The 13,153-nt window shown below is 39.2% G+C and overlaps 1 long non-coding RNA gene across 1 annotated transcript; it reads left to right on the top strand.

Annotated features, from left to right (window-relative positions):
* The first annotated feature begins 4,559 nt into the window (after window positions 1-4,559).
* On the top strand, window positions 4,560-6,864 carry LOC120541055. Its single transcript, XR_005635938.1, has 3 exons — window positions 4,560-4,584; window positions 5,656-5,701; window positions 6,590-6,864. It is a non-coding gene; the product is annotated as an uncharacterized LOC120541055 (long non-coding RNA).
* Window positions 6,865-13,153: the final 6,289 nt, after the last annotated feature.

The following is a 13,153-nucleotide window of genomic DNA, read 5'->3' as shown; positions in this document are numbered from 1 at the left end:
CAGGTTAATTTTGAGGCACCAACTCAGCCATCCCCATTTACTTAGGTCTTTTTTTATAAAAATAACGCATGATGGTGCTCAAAAGAAACAACAAATATTGCCACCAAGGAGTCTGGAGCTCCTTTGCTTAAGTTGCTTGAATAAGAAGTGATGCCTCCTTCTGGGCTGTCGCAGTTTTATGGACCAGGGACTGGAAGGGGCGGAGTCAGTTGCCATCACTGGGCGGTTCCTCTGCACTGTGGAGGAAAAAGAAAACAAAGCAGTTATTGACAGCGTCCCCTCTTGGTCTAGGGTGGTATCACATACCTGGGGGGACTTGAAGGGTGACCCTCTGACACAAATGCATGACAGTGTGTATAAAAACATTTTTAGAGGCTACTTCAACACTGGAAAAGTTGTTTTAACAATGGTGTACCTTCTGTGCATAGAATATTTTTTTGCTTGTTGTCACTCAATAGATCAGGACTCACTTCCTTCATGACTGTATACCGTTACAATCTCTACATTTTCAATAAAGTATTTTGCAAAAATTAGTAGAGCTTCTGGATAATTATATACTGCTCAAAAAAATGAAGGGAACACTTAAATCACATATTGGATCTCGATAAATAAAATATTCAAGTGGAATATTCTTACTGAGCAATACTGTTTAATTTTTTGAGAACAAAATGATGTAACAACGGTCAATGGAAACCAAGATCAACAACCCCTTGAGAACTGGATTCAACATCACACCGAAAATCAAAGTAAAAGATTGAAATCACAGGCTGTGAATTTCATCACAGGAACTCATACTGTGACTCATAGTGTGTATGGCCCCTAAATACCTGTGTGCACTCCTGACAACATCTGGGCATGCTTCTGATGATGGTGTCCTGGGGGATCTCCTCCTAGACCAGGATCAGGGCATCAGTGTGCTCCTTGGTGGTGTTGGATGGACAGATACATAACATCCCTGAAGTTTTAAACTGGATTCAAAAGTCTGGGGAACGTGCAAAGCATTCAGTGGCATCAATGCCTTTGTCATCCATGAGCTGACTACACAGTCTAGCCACATGATGCCGGGCATTTCCCTGCACCAGGAGGAACCCAGGGTCCACTGCACCAGCTTAAAACCTGACAGTGGCTCTGAGGGTTTCAACTCGGCACCTAACAGCAGTCAGGGCACAGTTGCCTAGCATGCGGAGGTCTGTGCGACCCACCAAGGATGTGCTCCCCAGACCATCAGTGTCCCACTGCCAAAACAGTAATGCTGGATGGTGTTGCAGCCTGCATAACATTTACCATTAAATCTCCAGTATTACTCTATATGGATATTCCTCTTAAATATTTTGTTCATTGGAGACTCTTTCATGTCTGTCACATGTGCATAGTTTGAACCTGTTATCATTTGTGAAGAGAACAGGGCGCCATTGGTGGTGCTGCCAATTGTGTATTCTCTGGCGAATGCCAATCGAGCTGCACAGTAATGGGTTGTGAGCACAGGACCCACTAGAGAATGACAGGCCCTCATGCTACCATCATGGAGTCTGTTTGGCCAGAAACATGCACACCAGTAGCCAGCTGGAGGTCATTTTGTAGGGCTCTGGCAGTGCTCCTCCTGTTCCTCTGCACACAAAGGAGCAGATGCCAGTCCTACTGCTTGGTTGATGCCCATCTACAACCTGTGCTGGGAGACACAGCAAACATGCTTGTGACAACATGTATGGATGTGCCAACCTGGAGAAGCTGGACCACCTCATGCTACCATTTGTGACAAGGACACTAGAGCAGAATGCAAATCTAGAGCAGTTGTCTGTGGTCCCCATTCCCTTTTTTTGGGGGGGGAGTGTCTTGCTCTCACCTCTCCAGTGCACCTGCTGTCCCTTTCAGTTGCACCAAAGCAAGTGAAGTTGATTCACAATCGCTTATACTTTCTAACTGGACAGATTGATACCCCTGAAGCTTAACTGACTTGGTGTTAGACTGTGATGATGAAGTGTTCTCTTCTTAATTTTTAGTGCAGTGTATATTGAGTAGTGAAACATGTGGACCTGCAGTCCTAAATAAAGGTGGTTCATACAGAGCAAGTCTATCTTTTCCATTTAGGCAACACATTAATTTATTTTCACCATGAAAAAATGCAGCTTCACAGTGATAACAATTGATACTCGTTAGTTAGACTGCATTTCATCTCGTTCTCGTTCTTGCATTTTGTATCCTGGATTTTGTCTTGCATGCCTATGAGTTGTCATGTTGACCTGCTGCTCAGTTGCACTTTCTTAAGCACCTTCTGTAATGTGCTTGAAGATTAGCTGACGTCCCTGGTCTTTTTTTACCTTTTTCGTTTAAAAGAGTTAATCGTTCAATGATCAATAAACACTGTACTTAGTCTTGAATATTTCTGAACACGTGTGGACAGTGTAAAGTACTGGGGTATTGTCAATAGATAGACTTGCAGGGTCTATGCTTTTATTACAACAAACTTATTTGTCACCAGTAAAGTGGCAACCAGGTTGCATCGAGCTACATTTTTTTTAGTTTCCAGAATCTATCATGCTTTATTCAAAATTGTTTCTTGCTTGTCTGTGTGTTTCAGCATCTTCTGTGCTTATTCTCTTTTGGTTACTGTCACTTAATCATCTTCTGTGATGTGCTTGTGCATTTCTTTGTCTTCTTCATTCTTGCTTTCTGTATCTGCTCTTAATGTTTAGCAGATGGCACTTATTTATTTTCTTTTCCAGGACAGCAAAAGGCTAAACAATAGTAAGCTATCCACCAGTTTGTTACACACGTATTAGCTCATACTTTCTTCAGGATTCTGAACACGTCTGTGACCGCTGCATACATTTGTCTGTCTTTGCTGTTCTTGCATTCTATATCCCACATTTGACGATCAACAGATGCTGCTTTGCTTCTTCTTCTTCTTCTTCTTCCTATTATGGTGTTCTCTATCATGTCATCAGCCTCTGTGATTTGCTTGATGCTCAGCAGATGTCAATGGCCTATCTTGTTTCTTTCCACTATGCAACTTTGGTTGCTAATCACTTCTTCATAATAAACCCAAGCGCTCATGTCAGTTTCCAAGGATTCTGCCACCTCAGCCTCAATGTTTTAGCAATTCCAGTATGTATCCTGTCATAAGCTTTCACTCAAGACCAAAGTCAAGGTTCTAGCCCCAGTAGTTTGAGAGTATATATATAGGGTTTTGACACACAGAGATCTCTGGTTGTTTTTTTACACCTTAACAAAGTTTAAAAGTTATTTACATTTTACTGCAATGCCATTTTGTCATTTCTCTAAGGTGCTGCCATTTTGTGGATCCTGTTGCCTTGATGCTTCCTCTGGTGGCTTAGGGTGTATTCAAGAGGTTGTGACTCAGACCTTGTTGGGTCAAGGATTTAAAGGTTGGCTTCAGTGGCCATGTTTTATTCATATTTTACAGATAGACTTTGAATCACTGTGTAAAAGGTTATTAATTTTGATTTGTTTCATGGTTAACAAATACTCTCACTTTCTTTTTGATGAAAGAAGATTCTTTGCTTTCACATTTCCTGATTTCAGGCTCTTGGTTCTGACTTCTAATTTTGTTGTTTACCTTCCATTTTGTTTGAAAGATAGGAATGATCTTGGCACACTTTTTGACTTTGGATTTCTCTCTGTCCTTTTATAAAATATGTTACTGTCTCAGTGCGAGAGAAAAAATTAACGTTCATCCAGCTCACCTACTAACTCTAGGCTCAGGGTCACACTGCAGATAGTAGCTTTAAAATGTCATTCCAGGATTGTTTGCTCACTATCAGAGTCTGTAGCTTTCAGGTCAGAGAACCTGGTCCATCTGAGCAAATTTTCTTTCTTCGAAAATACAGAACAGATCTGCCGACCTGTAAAACAGCATTTAAGTCAAGGTGGAAGTAAAGTGTTTAGGTGTAATTACAGGCACATTTTTCCATTCAAGGAATATTGCAAAAGTTGCATGATGCTTAGAAATGAATTCCCACTTTTGCTTTTAGTTGACTAGATTACTGTAATGCACTCCTAACAGGACTGGCTAAGAAAGACATCAATTAGTTGCAGTTAGTTCAAAATGAGGGACCAAGAATCTTAACCACAAAAAGAAAATTCGAGTACATCTCACCAGTTCTAGCGTCATTGCACTGGTTACCCGTGTCTTTTAGAACTGACTTTCAGCAAATTTGCTCCTTCCTATTTTTAACAATGCCTTACCCCCAACACTCCAGCCCCCCCTCATAATCTTAGATCTTCTAATAGTGGTCTGCTGATTATTCTAATTGCAAAGCACAAAAGAAGTGCGAAGGCAGCCATTTGCTGTCATACACCAAAAATCCAGAATACTTTACCAATAAAGATATGCCAAGCTAACACCATGGAACACTTTATAAAACTCCTAAAAACCCACTTTTCTTTTAATTTGTCTTTTTTGTACCAACAGTTTAGTTCTAATCCTAATAGACCATACGTGCATAACATAATCATATTCTTCATGGATTTTCAATTCTTATTAATCTTGTTTTCCTTTCCTCTTGTGTAATTTTGCACCACCACCACCTGATCAAAGTAATGTGCAGTTCCATGCAGTGCTGGGTAAGTTCCTTTTACTATAAAAAGTATTAAAAAATATTATTTTATTAAGTAATGTATTAAATTACATATTAAATACTTTTAATACTTTACAAATAAGTATGAATTGTTAAGAAATATTCAGCATCCAACTACAGAGCCGCAGAGCCATGTATCACCACAGTGTGGATACATCACTGCATTCACTGAATGAGCAGCAGTTTAATGGCAGAAGGGATGTTACCTCACGTCTATACTACACACTAACCACACAAACCCTTAACAACACCAACCCCTAACCTTAAGTTACTCTTACTTCTGCCAAGAAACTGCGTTAAAAAACTGTGATGACATACAGCTCTTTGGCTATGCAGTTGGATATTATTGTGAATTTTAAGTAGTTTGTTGAACAGGTATAATTACTTTTCAGATCAAGATAACTGTAATAATATAAATTTTTTTTAAAGGAGTATGTTATATTATAGGCGGCACAGTGGCTCAGTGGGTAGCGCTGCTGCCTCGCAGTAAGGAGACCCGGGTTCACTTCCAGAGTCCTCCCTGTGTAGAGTTTGCATGTTCTCCCCGTGTCTGCGTGGGTTTCCTCCCACAGTCCAACGACATTCAGGTTTGGTGCATTGGCGATCCTAAATTGTCCCTATTGTGTGTGTGCCCTGTGGACGGCTGGCGCCCTGCCTGGGGTTTGTTTCCTGCCTTGCGCCCTGTGTTGGCTGGGATTGGCTCCAGCAGAACCCCGTGATCCTGTAGTTAGGATATAGCGGGTTGGATAATGGATGGATGTTATATCATTCCTGACACAAATAAGTAATATTACTACATATCGTGTTATAACAGCAATGCGTTGATCCCAATTCTGGCCACCTGTGATGCTCAAATGAAAGCAAACACTCTAACTATACATGAGACACACTGCATCAAATCCTCTGGGACAAAGTCTAAAAACACAATGAGGAACTATTTAAGAATATTTCTGCTAGGCAGAATGCATGATGTTTTGGCCTTGGAACCCCTGCAGATTTTGTCTTTTTTTCTCCAGTTTACTTGAATTCTGTTTGTTGTTTTTTTCTGTCCTTCCAGCGATCTGACATAATCACCATACTCATCTTCAGAGACTTAGAATAAGGTACTATATATAAGAACTCTACCTCTCTGCTAATTATGTATTTATTTTCTTTTCTTGTAACTTTTTCTTTGGACATCATGTAAAAAAATCAAATCCTGCATATTAAAATGTGCTATAGAAATGAATGTTGTGTTTGTTTAACTACAATGCACTTTTGTTTGTTGTGGTCTCCAGTAAATGATTACTTTGGGTGCCATTACACGATTTGTAGCCAGTGGACATGTCAAAGTTAACGACTCCAGTTGCTGGATCTCATTGAACAGGCCATAGTTTCTTAAGCTATGGGTTGTGACCAAAAATGGGTCACAGGTTGCAAGCTTTTGAGCCTCGCAGGGTCGTGACTGACCACTGAAGTACTTTGTACTTCTGGGTGTGCACCCTTCCTTACAACCTGTTTGATTTTCTGGAGGTTTGATGAGAAGTGGCCATTTAGGCCTACAAAGCTCACCATATACTACTAACCTAATTTCTCCAAAAGTTCATTGAACTGAAAATCCCTTAAGCCCTACCACTCTTTACCACATTTACTTGATAATTAATTCTGTGTCCTTTCTTCTCTGGGTGTAGAAAAACATTGTAAAAATTATACAAAATCAATCCTTAACAAAGGAGCAAGTGTTCATTTGTGCTTGTTGTCCAATTTATCCCACCTTATAGCCATTTTATTTGGTACACAGACTCCATGGATTCAGACATAACACAGAAACTGTTTAGAAAATAAAATGGTAGCCTAGGGTGATACTTTATCTTTCTTTAAAGTTTAATTATTTTTGGTATATTAACCTATTAAAAAATCAAGACATGCTCAAAAGGAAAAGGGTTTTGAAGAACAAATTAAAAGGATGAACTGAATTCCATTAAGACTCTTCTTTCATCTGCTTCTTGCAGAGACTTGCTCTGGTATTTTGCAGAAGGAATGTTTATGAAATTCTAAAACTAAAAGAATGTTGCATTGTAAAACAACTGCGATGAACAGCATCACATCCAGGGATGGATCCTGCAATTTCATGTTCTTCAGATAAGCTCCGACTCCCACAATCCTATAATGGATAAAGAAGATTCAGAAAATGGACTGATGATGTCATGCTATATGTGATGAAGCTGACCTCCAGATTATTTGTATTTGGCTCATTTAGCTGATGGCATGGCGTTTTGTGTCACTAACTGAGATAACTGGCACCTCCTCTGTTCACTTGAAGATTTCAATAACTTACTGTGTCGTAGATTCTCAGAACTTCTTTTGAGTACAGTTTAGCTGTACCATACTACATGCTGGGTAGGTTCCAGGGTTTCATTTAAGAGATTTTCATTTTTGAAGACTTGCCATGACACTCCCAGTGTAGTAATGGCTTCACAGAGGTTTTTCAGCTGCTGTGTTTTATGTCTGACTGCTCAAAAGGGAGTTCAGTTTGGAGTCACAGCCATTTTTTTTCAAGGAAAGAACTCATCATTGTTCTTGCCAAATGATTTTGATAGATTCCTCCTTGTCACAGAATGTCCACCATGCTTTTTCTTTATAGCATTGCTCTGGTCACTATTCTTAATGAGAAGTGCTAAAGTATTGGACTGACTGGGACAGATGGTTTTTAACCAGGCTCAACTTTGATAACACCTAATCTCTTCAAATATTGCCCCACTTTTGCTGTACCTTTACAGCTCGGGATCTCGGTTGGCAGCCCCCCAGGGAGACACACAGTCCAGTCCCACCCTCCGGAAATGGCCTGGCTACAGCCAGGTGTAACGTGGGCGACTCCTTGGCCTGGTCCAGCCACTTGGATCCCCAACAATGAGGATCTTACGAGCTGGATCACCCTCTGGGAAGCGTGCCACATGGCCGTAGTGCCGTAACTGATGCACCCTCACAATGCAGGTAATGTGCCTCATTTGAGACTCTGTGAGCAACTGCTTATTTGACACAAAGTCAAACCAATGGTACCCAAGGATTTTTTGAAGAGACACAGTACCGAAAGAGCCCAGTTTTCATCTCATGTCATTTGATAGCGTCCATGTCTCGCAACCATATAGCAAGACAGGAAGCACCAGGACTCTAAAGACTTGGAACTTCGTCCTTTTACATAGATATCGAGAGCGCCATAAACCCCTTTCCAGCGACCTTATGACACCCCATGCTCTCCAAATCTGTCTACTGACTTCAGACAGCTCACAGCTAATAGAATTTTCTTAATAATAATAATAATAATAATAATAACTGGGAGGCTCTGGCCCCTGCTCATTTCGCTCGCCAACCCACAGGGGTGGGCACTGGGCTCCTGCTATCTCATGGCTCAGCCATTCAAAGGGCATCGGGGCGTTCGTCCATTAGTGAAAGCGATTGTATTTAAAGAGAAGGTATATAGAAGAGTATGCGTGGTGTGGGACAGAGAAGGTATGGTCCTTAGTTATTATTGGTAGAAAACTTGAGTATTTCACTACAACTGTCTATTTTTAATATCAATGAATAATAAAATTTTGTAAAAAGTAAACGTAGAAGTAAAAAAGTAAAAAGTAATAAAAAGTAAATAAAAATTTGAATTGCATTAATGCCTTGTTAAAAACAATGTTATTGATTATTTTATCCTTTAACTTACATTCTATAAGTGTTGCTTTTTTGCATTTCTGTTTGCATATTGCTTGGGATATTTTTCTTTTTCATTTACTGGACGATTCTCTTTGTTTTTGATTGTTATTATATGCAGCTCATTTTTGTTCATTTTCTTTTTTCGATGTTCATTATCTGCTCTTGCCACCCTTTTTCTATCGCATTCTAAAATTTGACATTCATGAATAGATAATTTGCTTTTCTGCGTTGCCATTATAACCATCTGCATTGAAGGGTGAATTAGCACGGAGAGTATCATGGGTTGGTACAGGGAGAGGATGTGCGCATTAGGAGTGATGATTGGGCGAGCGGTGTGGAGGCCAAGGCCTGTGGTCAAGGCTGAATAACATCGACACAACAGAAAACTTTTTTTTAATAAATAGATAGATAATAATAGTAATAATGAAGTAGATGAAAGATCATGAGGACCAAGCTAAACAAGGGATTTTGGAAAAATCTTGAGATCCTAAATGAGTATTTACCATCAGTACTTGAAATACATGATTTGCTGCTCAATACAAAAACTATTCTGTATGCAGTGGTCAGGATACTTATCAAGCTTAATGGTTGAAAACCATTCAAAATATCGAGGCGAAAGACAGACAGAATAACAAAATGGAATCATTGTCTTGATGTGAAGTTAAAGGACCATAAAAAGGATCACAGGCAGTGGATTAAAATATGTTGTGGGATAACCACCTCTAGGAGGAGACAATCCAAAGACCATCTCTGTTGCAAATGTAATATCATGATCTAAAATATTGATGATAAGGCAGAAAGTCAAAGGTGTGACTGCTCAAAGTAAATGATAAGAGGAAGCAAATGCTTGGCACCGGCACAACTGAGTGTCAGGCAACGAGAAAGCATTTTACAGATAACACCATATCTCTCATATAGATCCCAAGGAAATACCAACAAGGCGGGATAGTAAAACCTTTTGGGGTAGCATATTATCAATTACTGATCAGCATAATATCAAGACAAACTGGCTTGAGGATATCGCTCTCCAACAGCCGAAAGTCTATTCCATTCTATCAATGAACATATTTAGTAATGGTGCTGAAAAAAGCACCCAATTGGAAAGCATCAGGCAATGACAATATTCACAATTTTTATCTAAAACATAATAAAGCAGCTCATCCATATTAGCTCAAGCAATTTAACCACATCCTCAGTGGTCAAGTGGAAATAGAAGACTAGTTTATTACAGGCCAGGTCTATTGTACCCTAAAAAATTAAAACACAAAGAATCCTAAGAATGGGTGCCCAATTGTGTGTTTGCCTACAACATAAAAGATCCTTACCTCGATTATGATGGAGGAACTTTACCATTGTTGCTATGACAACACCATCATAGCACCATTTGAGAGAGGATGTTTTAGGAGCTCTAGGATGTAAACACCACCTTTTATTAAACATATACATATTGGAGGACACTTACAATGATCATAAGAGTCTAAGCATGACTTAGATTGATCATCAAAATGTATTTGGATTTAAAATTGATTTGGTTCTACATGGATGGCTAAATAAGACCCTCAAATTGTATACATTTTTGTCCACAATGCTCAAGTTCCTAAAGGAGGCAGGGGGCAAACGGCAGGTAATAATGAGTGCCTTAAGTGTCAGCAGGTCAATAATAACAAATCCAATTAAAATAAAATGTGGGATTTTGCAAAGAGATTCACTTCTCTGCTTTTGCGTTGCATTGAATCCACTTTCTACAATTTTGGCATCATACAATAGTACTGGATACAAAATTAAAGGACAAAGTCATCTTCTTAATCATTTTCTATTTATGGTTGACCTAAAGCTCTATGTAAAAAGACCACATGAGCTTAACAGGCTGGGGATATTCACTCAGGATATAGGCAGTAAATAAATGCAAAGTGTTTTCATCTCATAAGAGGAAAAGAGCCAATAATATCAGCCAAGAGTCTGAGGAGCTACAACCCAATCAGACCTGTGAATACCTGGGGATAAAGGAATATGACCAATTGAACCACAAAGAAATATGCTTGAACCTCAAACAGGAAAAGACTAAAGAAGATCTTGGCACCTAAATTAAACTTCTGAAATATAATCAAGGCAATAAATACATTTACCATCCCCATACTAACTTACTGTTTTGCAGTTGTCAGTTGAAAGACATCTGAAATGCAGTCATTTGACACAAGAACCCACAAACTCCTCACCCTCAGTCATTGCCATCAAGCCAAGGCTGAGACAGAGAAGTCATATCTACCTATAGTGAAGGCTGGGAGAGGCCTGATCTCAAAAGAAGAGGGGATGAGGTTATCCTTGCAATCAGAATACATAAGTTGAAAAACTCTAAACATTCCATCCAAAATGTCTGTGAAGCATTCTTCATAAAGAAGAATAAAGCTTTGTGAAGCATTCTTCACAAAGCTTAAACTAAATAGCAAACAATTAGCTGAGGAGATACCTAGTATATACAAACTGGAAGAGGAAAGAAATGCATGGACGGTTCTGAAATTATGTTGAGAAGGTGCACTTTGATAGTCAGAGGTCATTTAGCTGGATGAAGTGGCAGTCCATCAAATCATCACTTGAATCCAAGATCAGGCAGTGAAAAGCAAGCATTAAAATAACACATCCTCAAACAACCAAGAGAAGATAGTTTGTGTTACCTATATAAATAAATTGGATAAGACTGTCCATTATATTGCTTGTGAAACACTGGCCAATACTTCCTTATGACATCACAATAACTTGGTAAAATACTGCATCTGGAACCCAATCAAGGACAACAAATTCCAGGTGCCAAGTCAATGGTGAAGATGGGGCTAGGTGGAACATAAGCCTCCTGAAAATACTTCATCCAAAATACTCTGGGAGCTTCTTGTACAAACTGATGTTACTTTTAATGCCAACCATCAATGTGAACCCTTCCACCAAGAAAACATATTTAATGAATATCCCATTGCCATTATGTCACCTATTATTAGCAGAGTCCTTGGCATCAGCAGTCATTAAAACCAAGCGTTTTCCTTTGAGCTGGCATTGACCATCCACCCCAACCCTGAATTCACCTAAATCCTGAAATGTACTCCTACTCAAGACCTTCAGTTATATTCTCTCTCAAGAAGTTTCTTGAGTGGGCATAGTTTTAATACCAGCTCAAAATAAGCTGTGAACTCCAAAGAAGTAGAAATAATAATAATAGGAGCTTTCTACACTCGTTTGTGTGAGGGACAACTGGGGCTAACACCAATGTGAACGTCTCATTGTTTGTATTCAGTGCCAGATTTCAATCAGCCCTCTATTTTATTATGCAGCTTTGCTTCCTTTTGCTTCTACACATTTTGAATCCCTCAGTGTCTTCTGGTGTTACTCTTCCAGTTATTTATTTTTCCTCTGATTTTGGCACTTCATGTTTCCTTATTTGCTCATCAGCAAAGGATGTGCAGCTTAGTCTACAAAAAATCAGGTTTGACCAATTGATCATATTGGATATAAAGCATTGTTTCAACAAGCTCCTTGTGGTACTTAAAAGGATTTAATTTGCTAGGCGGACCCACATATAAAAATTAAAGGAAAAAATATGCCTTGAGACGTCTGCTGTCATTATAACGAAAAGCACAGCCCTGCATACCATCGCGCCCAGATGCTAAAATCAGTCCACACTTGTTTCTACAGCTGCTTGAACAAAAAAACAAAAACAAACATTTTGGGGGAGACATTTGGATTTCAAATGCTGTTTCCAATTACTATAGCCATGAACATCAGGAAGATGAAAGAAAGGAGGGTGAAATGTTCACCCCAATTATTTGTTTTTAAATCCCTACAAAGTATAGAGAGATCTCCCATGTAGGATTTCATTTCAAGTATAAACCTTTGTATAAATCTGGGCTCTGAATTAAAGTTATGGTAACTTAAGAACTGTCTGGCATGCATTGATTCCATGATGACTGACTGTGAATGGCAGATCATTCAGAAGACATCCTAATACAGTATTCTCAAGCCTGCAACCCTGAATTCAGAGCTGTGGAGGAAGTAGACAGATGCCTGAGTTCCCTGCTGTCTTCTACAACCCTCTTCTGTGATTTCCTTTGTCTAGTCTGAGACTTGCTTAGGATGAAAGTGAAGCATTACTCCTCTGACAATGGGTACACATATATTTAAAATAATATGTCTAAATATTAAAATTGGCATATAATCTTTCTCTCTCTCTCATCTCCATCTATGTGTATATATATTACGAAAGAACAAAAGAGCAGAGAGGTCCTCAAGAAAACTCAAAGTCTAAACAAAAATACTAAAATAGTCACTTGGTGGCACAAGAACAGAAAACAGCCATGCATACTGCCTGATTATAGTACTCGGCTTTTCTGCTTTTGAGACTCTATCAAGCTGGTCAACTTCAGGGATGTCCAACATGCAGAATGTGTGTTTCTAGTCTTATGCCACTCCTTCCAGGGATGCTGATACTTATGGTGTTGGATCAGAATCGGCGGAGTTTCTGGTCAGGGCTCAGTTGCCCTTGCCCTCACTTCTGAGTTGACACACAGCTGCTTATGATGCTGCCAACGTTAAAAGCAATTCTGCTGATCATTTTCTGAAAGGCTATTGAAGATCTCTGTTGTTTTTGCTTTCACATCTTCTACCTACAAAAAGTAGGTTCCTTTGAGTAATAACTTCTGTCGTTCAAAAACGTGTGCATGAGACGTACTCTTTATTGTAAGACTCAGTCAATAAATGAGAAGTTTCAGTTGCAGATATCTTCAGTTTCATAAGAAACTTAATGTTAACTCTCTCCTCTCTCTTGCATTCCAACATTTTCTGAAACAAGGGTAAGAAAATGTCAATATTTGAACACACGTTCACTCATA

Source organism: Polypterus senegalus, chromosome 12, assembly GCF_016835505.1.
Source record: "Polypterus senegalus isolate Bchr_013 chromosome 12, ASM1683550v1, whole genome shotgun sequence".
NCBI classification, from domain to species: Eukaryota; Metazoa; Chordata; class Cladistia; order Polypteriformes; family Polypteridae; genus Polypterus; species Polypterus senegalus.
This window is presented reverse-complemented; position numbering and strand designations above follow the sequence as displayed.